Genomic DNA, 12697 nt, shown 5'->3' with positions numbered 1-12697 from the left:
TTTATGTCCTAGCACACTCAGTGAAGCCTAGTTATTAATTAGCCTCTTGTAATGCAGCTAAACCAAACACTATGAGTCTAAGTTTCTACTGACCAAAAAGGCTCCCCATGCAAAAAGCAGCAAAGACATTAAAGCCAAGACAGCCCACATTTGTATGCACCACCTCCCACTGTGGGCAGAAGCTATGCGTTTAACCTTTCATACATCTTGCTGAAACACCATTAGGTATCACAGCCAATTACATCTTTTATCTGCATCTGGGGCCAGACTTGTGTAAAATTTTTCATTTATTGTTCACTGAGGACTCTTTGCTGAGGGGATTTTATAGAGAAAGCCTTACTTGTAGTCGGATGAAGCAGCTTTAATGTGTAAGACAGACTATGTGAACATCTGCAAATCAATTTTTTTTCTTTCCTTCCCTCTCCCCCTACCCCTTTCATTTCATCTACATATGGACAGCACAAGCTGCTTCAGTTCTAGGAAAATTTTCTACTCCAACCATTGTGACAAATTTCTGCCTGGCCTAAACAACACAGCACAGAGCCAAATGCCAGCAGAAGAGAACAGCATTAGCAGTATTTTGCTCCTCAAATATCTCAGGAAACTGGTGTTGAGCTTTTGTTCTCAGTGCCTGCTCTCTCCAAGCTGGAGAGGCAACCACAAGCATCAAATTACGTTTCATTGATCCAGAGAAACTGAGCTGGTGTTCAGTTTCTGTTCTGCAACCTGCAAGCTGACCTGTGTGTTTGTTGACCTAAACAATGAGATTTCAGGAAATGAAGAATTTGCACTTTGATCAAGTTTTGGGGTTGGAAAGGGGGAGCTCTGCCTTGGAGGTCTAAGTTCGCATGGGCAAATTGGGAAGAAAGCAAATGAGCCAGAACTGGGCTCTTGCACTAAATCTGAGTTAATTCCTGCCTCAAATTCCACACAACCAAAATCAAATGTAAAGCTAGAAATGGGAGGTGATCTCAACCAATTCAAATTCCTTTAGCATAACTTTTTGTTACCTCTTGTAAAACTGGAGTATGTAGGTGGGAGCAAGACAAGAACATTTTGTTCAGTAATGGTTTAAAAATATACATTCAAACATTTGAAAGATTTTATACAGTCAGTCAATAAAAAACCAAAGCCCAATATTTGCAATAAAACCACATAGTTTATCTGGAAGTTTTAAAATACCATGTAAGACAAAATTAGCAAGAGACAAAGTAATGGAGAGCCTAAGTGTAGAAATAACCTGCTCAAGGAAAACAAAAAAAAATAAATAGCTTCTTCAGTAACATAAAATATTCCTTGATAACTTTTCATTAAACCATGTTACAGATTGAAGTTGCTCAAATTTGCAATGCAAAGATTTCTACTTGGGACTCAAAATCTTTGTTTCCACAGCACAATGGAAATATTTCCAAAAGATGTTCATAAGACAACATAGCTTAACCCCCTTATCTCTGCCTAAAAAACCCCATGCAATACTAATAAAGCACAGATAGGCTTTTGAAAAACAATGTTCACTTCTCTAATGAAAGTAAGCAGCATTATCTCATTGTATTTTTTCATGGGAAATAGAAGCCTAGTTTCAGTTATTTGCTTGGGATCATATTAGAAGTATAATCCAGTGTCTAACTCAATTCTAAAACCAGCTGCAGTACTTTTGTATTATCTTCCTTTTAAAGCTTGCATGAATTTTCAAGTCTTGGTGGACTGCAAGCTTGCCTTATGCCTCCAAGCAACATTTTATTTATTCTGGCTACCTGCTTTGTCTGATTCCTCATTATTCCCATTCAGAAGGCACCTCCTGTTTAAAAAAAAATAATCTAGTACTTCTGGACTTCAGGCTGAGAATACCCATCACATCTGAGCAAAGGCTAAGACTCTTGTTTCTGTTATGGTGTTATCTCCTGTACTAAGATTTTCACAAAAGCATAACAGTAATAATACATTTTTTAAAAAAGACCTTGGAGTATTCCCCTTGGTTTTGCTTTAATTTAACCTTAAAAGGACTTGGGAAATTCACATTTACCCAGATACATCTGAAAAAGCAAATGTAGCAAAAGTTTATGCTGGTGCTCTATTACAATAAACCAGCATGATGGAAAAGGGCCAAAAATTCATCACCTTAGTGTACTTACTGACTATCCTGAACACAGAGGAGAACTCTCCATAGCCCAAGTGATGTGTCCAGTGACCATGACCATGCTCAGTTCAGAAATTCCTCTTTCCCTGCTCAGAGAAGACCCGAGGCACCCTGCGACACATTTCTTGCAGAGCCCCAGGCTAAGATGTTCCTTCCTTGACAGTTCCTTCACAACCAGCACAGTAAAATATCAAGTTTCACTTTCTTATCTCGAATATGTAAATTTTTCAGATCCTGATCTCAGGCTAACTTCCACCAACACAACATGAGCATGGTGGCAGCATGGGGAGACGCCGCTGCCCATCTGCTTTACAGGGATACAAGAGTGCAATCAGATCTGGGTCAGCTCACCTTTACATTTGCCACACACATAAATTAAGAGAACACACACAATGGTTGTGCTAACTGAAGTCTAATTTAGAGGCATAAAACCATTTTTGGTCTTTTCCCTTCCATGTGCTGATGTGAAACTGAGCGACATAAACAGCTTGGGGGAGGCTTAGGTTGGACATTAGAAAGAATTTCTTTATGGAGAGGGTGATCAAGCATTGGAATGGGCTGCCCAGGGAAGTAGTGGATTCTCCGTGTCTGGAGATATTTAAAAAGAGACTGGATGTGGCACTCAGTGCCATGGGCTGGGAACTGCAGCAGTAGTGGATCAAGGATTGGACTTGATGACCTCAGAGGTCCCTTCCAACCCAGCCAATCCTATGATTCTATGAAATTAAAGAGGAATTTCTTTATACTCGTTCTTTATTAAACAGAGGAATGCCCATGTTTACTCACTAGATAATTTTAATAGCTAGTAAGCTGTATAATACAAAGAATGTATTTTCCATTATTCAAATATTATAAATATAGGTACCTTATACTACACTTAATTGCAAACATCACAGTAGTCACATGAATATTACTTGCCTAATAATTGCTTTTGTGGGTTTATATATTTCATTATTCATAAGAGGTCTGTGTATGAGCTCCTAGATGACTAAAGGATTTCAAAATCCAGCAACTAAAAAAACCAAGTCACTGTTTGCTGGTAGCCACTGCACTGTCCCCTTATGCTTATAACCACAAGTCACTGCTATACTGAGTGTCCCTGAGAGGTGGTTCTGCTCTGTTCATTTCAGTCCAGCAGGTCCTAAAAAGAAAAAGTCCATTAACACCAGGAAGTCAAAACACAGTCCCAGCTTTCAGTACACTTTAGGAAGATGTTCACTGCTGAAAAATAGCAGCAGGGATCCCTGAGGGTTTCAGACTAATTGGCAGATGCCTTTCAACATCAGAAAAGAACTGAGCATGCAAAATCTGACCCTTCGTGTCCCGAATAAATACAAACCACATTACTGAACTCCAAACTGGCATCTCAGCCAAAATGTGATACGCACTCAGTTTTAGTGCAAAAAGCATCAAAAAAGACAGCACTGCCAGAATCAAGTATGAGCAGCCCATACCAGCCTATGTCCACAGCTTCAAGTCACTGCAAACATTAGCTCAGGTACATTTGCTGTGTCCCCTATCACTGTTTTTTTAATTACAAGAAACACAAAAGAAATAAAATATTATGTGTGGAACCAAGATTTTCCATCCAGTTGATAGAATCAGGATTGTCTCCCACTTCTTTTCATAACTCTGTTATATTTTGGATTTACAGTCTAGGAAGTGTGTGTCAAAAAACAACAGATGACAAGTCAGCTGAAGCAAAAGACAGATATAACTGTGAGGCTCAGATCAACAGGATAGATTTAGTGTATTTTACTCCAGAGGTGAGTTGTTCTGAAGTAGACAACAGTCATCCAGTTGGACAAGTAGTATGCCCTTACTTTTCAATGGGAATCCTCTCAATGTCTTAGAGAAGGTTTGACTAGGAGCAAATCTCATCCCTTCCAAAGCCAGCATGTTTATTAGCCACCAAACTAAGTGGAGGATTAAAATGGTCTTTGTTAAATGTCAGCTGAAACAATGAAAGCCACTGCTCAAAGACCTGAATCAAAATTAAGTTACACATCTGCTGGCTCTGAAAGATGTGCTCAATAAAGTTCTGCAGTTCTGAGCTACCTGGTGTGATCTGGTTTATTGGGAACCATCAGGATTTTGGGAGCACATCACTCATGGAGATAAACATGAAACAACTTCCAGTCCACAGCCAGACTTCCCTTACTCAGGCATTCATTTTTCTTTCCCCAAGGACAACAAAGGCATCAGCTACCCAAGAGAGGCAAGAGGCTCTCAGGCTAAAGGGACAAAGACCTGACTTAATTCCAATTAAAATTTCTTGGGGGTGCAAAAGCAACAGAGAAGTCATGGGCAGCAGGGAAAACAAGAGCTTATTCCTCCCTGCAAAAGAGAGGCTGATTTTTGGTCAGGGTGCCAGCTGCAAAGCCCAGAGTCCTATTACAAGCTAGGAAACTGCTTCCTGTTGTTTGATCTTCCCACTTTAGGAAAAGATCTCTTGCTAACTATGGCATCAAAGACATTCTTACTGGCATCATTACTTCCACCTGTCCACTGAAATACAACTCCAAATACCAGCTAAAACCTCACACCCCAGGTGGTAATAGGGCTTGCTGTTGGTTTGATGCTATGACATGAGCCCTCTTGATCACATCTTGACTATTTTGAATGAGATGCTGCTCTGATATAGGAGGAGAAGTTTTGCATCCTGTCCCCTAAATAAAATCTTTTCTCTCTGCTCCATAAAGACAGATATAGAACAGTAAGTTGTAAGAACCTAAGTATTAAGCAGTTTTCTTTTAAATCAAGAGAAAAGGATTAATTTCAAAGAAAGTCAGACTGCTTAAACACACAACTGGTTTAGGATTCCTCTAAAGATATCAGGGCCCCTATCAACACCTCTGTCCCCCTGGAAAAACACACACATACTGCTCGGATTTTTCTCACCTGTTCAAACTTCCTTTTCAGGAACCCAGACCTTGTGTGTGCTTTTGTTCAAGTACCATGTCCATGGTCTTCAAAAAAATGACTTGGGCTGAGGGACCAAGCACAACATAAGCAGCAGCAAGTAACTTATCACTGTGTAACTGACTGCCACACAGAATATAGCCTGATAGGTACACCTGAATTCTTCCCTGAAGTACTCAGAGCAAACAGCACTTAAGCTAACCTGAGGAAAAAAAAAGCAGTGGGTCTAGGCAGGCTAAGAGAACACCATCACCAGAAAGTTCTTACACACCAGACCTGAAAAATTTTTGTCTCTTATACCTACATATGAATGATAATGTAAATTTCCAAAAGAATGATTACCAAAAAAAAAAAAAAAAAAAAAAGCAAGCATTAAGAGAATATAGACCACTCACTGCTACAGATCTTAATTTGAGAAAAAAAAAAAAAAAGAAAAAAGAAAAAAAAAAAAGAAATGAAACGTAGAGCATGGAAAACTGCTTGAACTGAAGATTTTTTACTGTTCGTACACAGTAATTGCACTTTCACTCTTGCTTTGAAAGATTAAAAGCACCAACGTAGTCACCAGGGAATCCCATCTGCTTAAAGCCACAGACGAAGGAAGGAAGTAAGGAAGGAAAGAATTAATACAGTCACCTTTTCCTGATGCTGGTTTTGTGTGTAAGGACTAGCACATTGCTCAGTTTTTCACTCAAAATACCATTTCACTGGGGGGGAGGAGAGAAAAAGAAAAAAAAAAAAAAAAAAAGGTCTTTGGAAAACAGTGAATGACTTTTTCATGACTGCATATCTGGTTTATATTTGAACATACAGGAAATAGATTATCCTAATCAGCCCTTTTTACCTACTGCCAAAAATATGAGAATGCAGCTTTACAGCCAAAGCAAGCTGTTATCCACTCCTTTTATAATTCATTCTAAACCCCTACACTAATGCAATATTGTAAATGAGGGCTTAAATGCAGCAGAACCAGGGAAAGCAAATGATAGTCCTTAGGACAGGTGCATATGTCCTACAGATTTCCTATCTTGTATTATCCTTACGCTGATACTTGGAGGGCACACTCACCAAACTACGACTTGCTCTGTACCAGCTACCACTCGTGGATGTTTGCCATGCAAGTGGAGCAGACATTTCATCAGAATCATCAAGAGATGAAGCTCAGAGCACATTTCACACCATTAAGTGACAGATGATTGATCCGTTTCCCTTTTCTCTGCCTGGCAGAAAGGAGCCCCCCAAGGGAGGAAGCCATTCAGGGGGAACACTTTCGTTCTGACTTAAAGCCAAAAGGACATTCTGTTCTGGGGCAAGAGGAATTAAAAATAATAAGCCTAGGTTTGAAAAATATCACAAGTGTTTTAACAAAAATATGGCACAATAGGCAATATATTGTGACAAGGAAGAAAACACTCACTTCCTCAGACAAGACACCTGAACAAACATTCACCATCCTGACCCAAGTGCAACCAAGCCATTCCAGAGTTCATATGCTAATGTACCTTACTTCAAAGATTTTCTTAAGCTACATCAGAAGGCAAAATCCCTAACACCAAGAATTTTAGCACTGAAGGAAAGGGGACAGACAAACTTTTGTGCTGGCAAAAGCAAAAAGCACAGAGAAGCATTCAAAATGACCCTATGAGGAGAAGCTGAGGGAGCTGTGGGTGTTCAGCCTGGAGAAGAGGAGGCTCAGGGGAGACCTCATCACTCTCTACAACTCCCTGAAAGGAGGTTGGAGCCAGGGGGGGGTTGGTCTCTTTTCCCAGGCAAGTCTCAGCAAGACAAGAGGGCACGGTCTCAAGTTGTGCCAGGGGAGGTTTAGGTTGGATATTAGAAAGAATTTCTTTACGGAGAGGGTGATCAGACATTGGAATGGGCTGCCCAGGGAAGTAGTGGATTCTCCATCCCTGGAGATATTTAAAAAGAGACTGGATGTGGCACTCAGTGCCATGGTCTAGCAACCACAGCGGTGGTTCAAGGGTTGGACTTGATGATCTCTGAGATCCCTTCCAACCCAGCCAATTCTATGATTCTATGATTCTATGAAATGCAAAGTCTGCATCTTTCTGTAGCTGCAGAACCTGTACCTAGGGGAGCTTTGTTCCCCTAAGGGACAAAGCATAAGCTGGCAAAAATTTCCTTTTCCTATAATACTCCCCAACAGCTATCAATACCCTTCTTAGTTTTCAAATTACTTTGTATTACTTGGTGCTTGCAAATCAGAAGTTAAGTATTCTAGCACTTGGAAAGAGAGATGCAGCTGAAGCATTTCAAAGGGCCTGTGGCAACACAGTTCACTGGCAGAAGGTTCTGGGCAGCTGCTGGGGTTGTTTAGAGCCACGTTAAAAGTAAATAAAATGAGAAACTTAACTTCACTAGCTCAAGATAAATCCCAACAAGCTAAGAACAGAGCTATCCTGACAGTGATGGCCCCCATCAAGGACTACCAAGAGAAGTAACAGAGTTAAGTAAAAAATGTTAATGAATTTGAGGTGTTGGGTTTGTTGGGTTTTTTTTGGTTGGTTGGTTTGATTTTTGTTTATGTTTTAAGCAAGCCACATTTCTTATACTACTGAAGGAAGATAGTAAGCCTTGTAAAATAGTCTGTTTCTCTGCACACATTTACCTGTAGCCTGAATGAATTAAACTAGAAGCCTGACACCTTCAGAGAAAACCTTAGGATAAAACAGTATGGACAAAGGACCAGGAGTTAGACTTCTAGCCACAGAAACCAGTGGATGGCTTTCAGGTAAGTGCTGCTCAACATCAAGTTTATCCTTTAAATGCCTGTCCCAAGCCAGGAAACACAAATAATGTCTGTATTCCTCAGATCCCAGGGGCTCCCAGCACATGTTGCTTAAGACACCAGTAGATTTGGTCTGTAATGTTAAAACCAGATCATAATCTGGAAAATTATTTGGTATCAGTTATTCATGGCCAGTGCTCACTGTGTGGAAAAATCTTATTTTACAAGTAATAAGTATCCACGTGAAGAAAACCAAACCAAAACAACAAAGTTTACTTACTGCTATTGAAACCTGCTGGGAGAATTTGCATGACAGTAACGTGGGAAGTTCTAATGTTTGGGAAAACCAGCAGGCACAAAGAGCAGTTTCACTGGTTTTGGGTGTGCTGGAGGGTGCATCATGGTACAAACACAGCTTCCTCCTTCTCAGAGTGATGACCAAGAAGCAGAAGACCAGAAGGGTCTTGATGTGGGGGCCTGACTTGTTTTCTGTCCAGCACACTTGTGGCCAAGGGTTCCAGCCTCAGGGCTGGGACAAAAGACCCTCTTGACTTCCAGGATGGGCCTAGATGAATTACAGTTAATCAAAATAGTGATGTTAGAAAAAAAAAGAATTAAAAAATTATGATTAGTTATGCTAAGGATTGGAAGGGCTATTTCAAAGGTATTGAGCACGATGGTTAAGAATCATTACAAGATGGACATGATCTAACAACAACACAAAAAACACATTAAGTTTCTAACACATAGATTACATAAAGGCAGAAAGCACCATTTTACTCAAGTAATGATAATCCTTAACTGTACACTGTACCAGAACAGCAAGATAACACATTGCTAGCACAGCAGGAGGAGGTACCACTTGTTCATTCTTCCCTCTCAATGAACAAGCTGTGATAGCACGTGGCATAAATTCTAACAGGCTTGGATAAAGTGATCTCTGCTCCATCAGTAGCTTTTAATAACATCTCTAATTCCAAGGACATTCCAAAAACCTGAGAGATAATTAATATTGTGTCAACATTCAATCAAGGACAATCCACATAACTTACAGGCTATTTATAACCTGACATTGATCCAGACAAGGAAAGCAAGTATTTTCAGGGGATTCAACTGATACAGAATCAATGAACAATTATTAAATTAGTGCTGGACATCATGGATTTATGGAAAATAGATCCAGTGAAACAAAGTATCCTGTGACGAGTATCAAATTTATGGATTTAAGTAAGAGCTTACAAACAGTGCACACAAGTATTTCTGAGGCATTTCACTTTGTACTGGGCAAAATTCTGGTTTAAAAAGCTGACATTAAAAAGAATAAATACTCACATATTCAAAAAGCTGGGTGATCTCAGAGTCATCACAAATGCAGAGCTGGGCTCTACTAGTAACATTTGTATTGAGACACTGCAATAACATGTATTATCCCAGTTGAAGTATTTCTATATGTAGCATTGCTAATATCAAAATTACCTTAAAATTGTGGCCCACTTTTAAATGTTATTTAAAAAAAAAAAAAAAAAAAAAAGATTTGTAGTAAGCAACTATAAGAACTTAAGAAGAAGCTTTGAGAATGGACTTCACTACAGTTTCCAAGCACCTTCATCAGAAGGAAACACATTTCTACATTTTTGCATCTGAGAAAAGCATTAAAAAAACCCCAAGAACTCAGCTATGGACAGAAGTTCCCAAATGGGTGATGAATCAATGGTCTAAATTACAAAAGCCAGTCATGTTGGATTCTTCAGCTCCTGATATCAAGACAGTAAGAATTAGAAACCTTTCCAGAATATGGCATTGTAAAATTCATCTTAGTCTCACACAATTTACTGGCTTAACACACAGTTAAGTGCCAGAAGTACAGTGGTCTGTGATGGATGGAAGGATGAGAATTTCTTGAACAGAACCTTCTGGTCTTCCTTTGACTGTATGAATTATGCACACACACACACAAAAAAGGCAATTGAAGTTAAAAGCTGAGATCCTTCAGCAATAGCTGTCTTTTTCATCTTCATAAAGGGAAGTTAATGTTAACATTGCATCAACAGTGAAAAGGTTTAATTTACACAAATAAAGAAAAAGATAAATTCTTCTCTTTCATTTCACTTTTACATTTCTTTAATTTACTTTGTCTTGAATACTTAGAGACTGCTTGGCTTGCCATTGCTAGGAGGAGGAGAATGAAGTAGAATGTGTCCAGTACAGTACAACATGAAACTGATAACATTATCCTGCTTGAATGTCAAGTTTGCTTTGGTAGGGCATGAGTGATATGAAGGCAGAAGAGGAAAATAAATCAGCCACAACAAAAATCCCTGAGACACTTTAGGAAAAAAGAACAGCTAAAACAAGCAATTGATTTCAGGGAAGAAATTCAAGTCAAATTTAATTTTATGCTATGATTACCTTCAGAAGTGAGCAAGCACTGAGAATTTACTCAGTTCCTTTACATACTCACAGACTGGAAATACAACCTGGAAAAGAGCACTGTTGATACAAGGAAACTACAGCAGGGGAAATCCTAAACACCAGACGGGAAGACAGGTGGCAATATAAAGATTGGAAATAAAATATTGTACAGCTTGAGCAATTCAGCTCTGGGAACAAACTCTACAAGGAGATTAAGGAGGAAAGACAGAGTTGCTACAGCACTTCACTACTTTTCCTTCTATCAGAACCACATGGGCTTTGTCAAAGTTTGCACAATGTCTGCTGGATTCCTTGTCATTAACTGATAGAATTAGTAACACCAATTTACTGTCAAAAATATAGAAAAGCTGAGGTGTCAATGAAAAGGCACTTACACACTGAACTTGTGCCCTGAACAGAGTAAAATCCCAAATCACTTCCAGCCAGTGTGACACAGACATCATCTGCCACTAGTTCTGATGTGGTTAATAATGACAAAGGTCTATGAGGAATGAATCCATGAGGAATGGGAAAATTCTCTATGGAAACCAAAGACACTCAGATGAGCTTGACACCAGCTGGTATCCCAGTGCTGGAGGAAAGTTTCATGTCCAAGTTTCTCTTTACAGAGCAAGCAATATATAGACATCTCATAGTCCACATTTACCACTTTATATGACAGTTTACTACCAACAAGGAGCTTGGCTAATTACTATCATCTACCCATTTCACAAATGAGAAAAGTTACTGTTCTTGTGTAAATACCATCTTTATATATATACAAAATACCCTTTTTAGCAGATGGCAATATTCCTTTTCCTGAATTCAGTGATAAAATGATTGATTTATTTTTTATACAAACTACTTTGCAATCTTGGAAGTTCATACAAAAACCACTGAATCTCTTACCTTATAAACATACTCAAAGATTTCTGTATGAACTTGACCAACAGTCTGCATAAAGCAGCAGATAACACCAGTCAGTAGGACAATGGGATTTTGGAAGAGAATCAGCCTATAGAAAACCAGAGGCAAACACAAGGACAGACTGATAAAGGATTCAGAGCAAATGTGGAACTGGCACTGAAGCTCTCATGCAACACATTTGATTTTTAGTTACACTCCAACAAATAACATCTCACTTACCTACTGGATGACCCCAGGATTACAACACAAATTACTGAACAGGCAGCAGTCCTTGTCCTGTATCATCATCACATTAAAAAAGGCTCCAACCCAGAAAAACCTTCACTGTCTTGCTCAGTGTGCTTTGGGTCTGGATGAGTGAATTATGTTCATTCACTACCATGGCAGTTTATATAAGCTGAGCCTTACAAAAGCCACCTCATCCAATTTGTCAGTATTTCTCCAGTGAATGAGCACACTTGCTCTACAGACTTTCCCTGGCCCAAAACATAAAGTAGTGGTTTTGCACTTTGATATAAATCCTAAGAAACAATACACATTCAAAACTAAAATCTCTCAGGAAGAAAAATTAAAGAGGGCACTGTATGAATGCTTAACAAAAAGCAATTTATTGACTTCATGGTACTGCCAAAATTCTGGATAATTTCACTCCATGACTGCGTTCTCGAGTTTCAGCAACATACAAGGAATTCATTTTCACCTTTAAATCTTACAGATTAAATATGTTTGAGAAAAAAAATGTAGAGCAGAAAAGAGACCTCCCAGTTTATAATTCACATATTAAAGAGGACCTCCTGCTATGAGCAACAGTTTCCTAAAGGTTGATTTAACAAAATTGCATCACTTTTGCATGGATTCATCACAAATGCATAGATTATGATGCTTGCACCAAAATAAATGGTTCCCAGTGCAAAAACTGCCATATTTGATGAAATATGAGGGCAGGTGTTTTTATAGGAAAAGATTATGGAACTCTTAAAACAATGAGAATAATACAGACAACAAATAAAAACCAATTAGTTCCATCCTGTGTTCAGTAACTAGGAGGAAATTGCCCAGTTTTAGGGAAGACAACCCATTTGGTTTATGGTCTAAAGGCTGGCTACCTCTGAAAGCAGAGATGGGGCAGGTGAAAGGCATGGTGCAAGAATTATCTTTCCTTAAATACATGTGCTGAACAAAAAGCAGTGAAATTCAGGAAAATTCAAGTGTGGGCAAGAAGTAACACAACTGGCAAACCAGCTCGTATCATTGAACAGGTGCTAGCAGTACTAGATCTTGCTAATAGGACACAAAATATAACTAAATGTCCTCTTATATTTACATTTACTGCAGTGAAAGTGTTCAAGTACACTCTCCAAAGATTACTACTACTCAGAAAACCACAGAAAGAAGAACTAGATGCTTTGCTGTTCACAGGTAACTTCTGACTTAACACACTTAACAAGACACATGGAAAAAAAATAAAAATCCATTTACTCCAACAAGTTCTCCAAGTGGAAATAAGTCTGATCTTGTTCTCAGGTTTGCCCTCTTAATTAACACTACCT

At 38.9% G+C, this 12697-nt stretch overlaps 1 protein-coding gene across 2 annotated transcripts in view; it reads right to left on the bottom strand.

Annotated features, from left to right (window-relative positions):
• BMPR1B (bone morphogenetic protein receptor type 1B) overlaps positions 1 to 12697 on the bottom strand; it is a 231346-nt gene that overhangs the window by 143177 nt on the left and 75472 nt on the right. The window lies entirely within an intron of this gene.

This window comes from Calypte anna, chromosome 4A, assembly GCF_003957555.1.
Source record: "Calypte anna isolate BGI_N300 chromosome 4A, bCalAnn1_v1.p, whole genome shotgun sequence".
In the NCBI taxonomy this organism is placed as follows: Eukaryota; Metazoa; Chordata; class Aves; order Apodiformes; family Trochilidae; genus Calypte; species Calypte anna.
Note: the sequence above shows the minus strand (reverse complement) of the source record. Positions and strands in the feature narration are given on the sequence as shown.